The 1,542-nt window shown below is 36.1% G+C and overlaps 1 protein-coding gene across 1 annotated transcript in view; it reads left to right on the plus strand.

Moving 5' to 3' along the window:
• aspa (aspartoacylase) overlaps positions 1-1,542 on the plus strand; it is a 12,540-nt gene that overhangs the window by 1,035 nt on the left and 9,963 nt on the right. The window lies entirely within an intron of this gene.

Below are 1,542 nucleotides of genomic sequence, written 5' to 3' on the forward strand. Positions count from 1 at the left end.
CTCACCCGACTGGCCAATAGGAACGTGGCCCCGCCCAACTGGCCAATGGGACCGTGGCCCCGCCCATGACACTGTTTTCACATCGAGAGAAAAATCGGAGAGTAAAAAATTGAATCGAGAGCAAAGACGGTCAGTGTATGAGAGCGAGATTTTTTTTTTCTCTAACTGATAGCAGAAAATATATATTTGAGAGTTAAAAAAAAGTTATATAAGAGAAAAACAATTTTTTTCGAGAGAATTTTTTTTCTCACACTTATAGCAAAAATATATATTTGAGAGTTTAAAAAAAGTAGTTTTTGCTATTGGTATGAAAACATTTTCTCAAAATATTTTTTTTCTTCTTCTTCTCGCATGTAATAAAGAAACGATCCTAGCTCTACAGGGCATGGGTGTGGCAAATTGGCTCCATAGCGCCCCATACAACTTTCAATGAAGGAGCCCTTGATGTATGAAATTTGGGAGGCATACGTCCATACTTACAAAAAAGCCTCTTAGAGAAAAAACTTAAATCAACAGGAAGTCAAACATTAAAAATGTAATTTGTATTTTTTTTTGGCAATTTTTGCAGAAATCGTAGGCTACTTTAATGTAAGCCTACTCCTACAGAATTAACCCAGTTGATTCAAAAATTCCTTAGTACATTTTGCACTTTTGTCAAACAAAACCAATTAAAAAACCAGTTAAATTTCCATGTAGAGCCACGAAACAAGAAGTGGTTTAACTAGACCGTCCAATCTGCCCAAATGTCCCTTGCTTGACAAGTGTCATGGCCTGAAGACATCTACGTGCCAATATGTATTTATACGTCACAGCGCCACCTACTTGCAGCAGGAAGACACAGTCATTATTATATCATTATCATTACTTAGATTTCCTCTTCCTTAAAGTGTTAAGGAAGACCCTGATGATGCTTCAGGAAATTTGTAACTCAAATGTACATTGTCAAATCTGGGTCCACTTATTGCTACTTGCACCTTTTAATGAAGTCACTGCTTACAGCTTTAATTAGGTTTGGGATTTTCTATTTTAAAAAACTCAAGGTGCTTAACTATCATGTAAATTGTGACATTGAACGGTACATTTTCTTGTTGTTTTTTTTGCAAATGAAATGACTCAAATTGAACTGGGGTTCAATGTTGAATCATAAAAAAATAAGTGAATGGAAATGTGTTGGAAAATGTGTTCTTAAATAATACAAAAGAAAGCGTTATTGACATGTGTGTGCTCTGCCAGACAAATGGGACAAATATCATGATCTTTTGCTTAGATAATGTATAACAATAGTATGGACACACACAGGGACACACAGACACACACAGAGACAGATACACAGATGGACACACACACACACACACAATGCCAGCATATGGCAAATGGATTGCATTTCTATAGCGGATAGATTAAATACACTACGTTTTGGCATGGCTTGTAAAATAGGATTTACACAGTTCTCTGTTCTAGTAATTCCTACAGTAAAACATATATCAACTGGTATTACCTCAGTCAGTGTGTAGCCTATGTGTGTTTACCATCAGCCATATC

The sequence above is a fragment of the Etheostoma spectabile genome, chromosome 13 (genome assembly GCF_008692095.1).
Source record: "Etheostoma spectabile isolate EspeVRDwgs_2016 chromosome 13, UIUC_Espe_1.0, whole genome shotgun sequence".
NCBI classification, from domain to species: domain Eukaryota; kingdom Metazoa; phylum Chordata; class Actinopteri; order Perciformes; family Percidae; genus Etheostoma; species Etheostoma spectabile.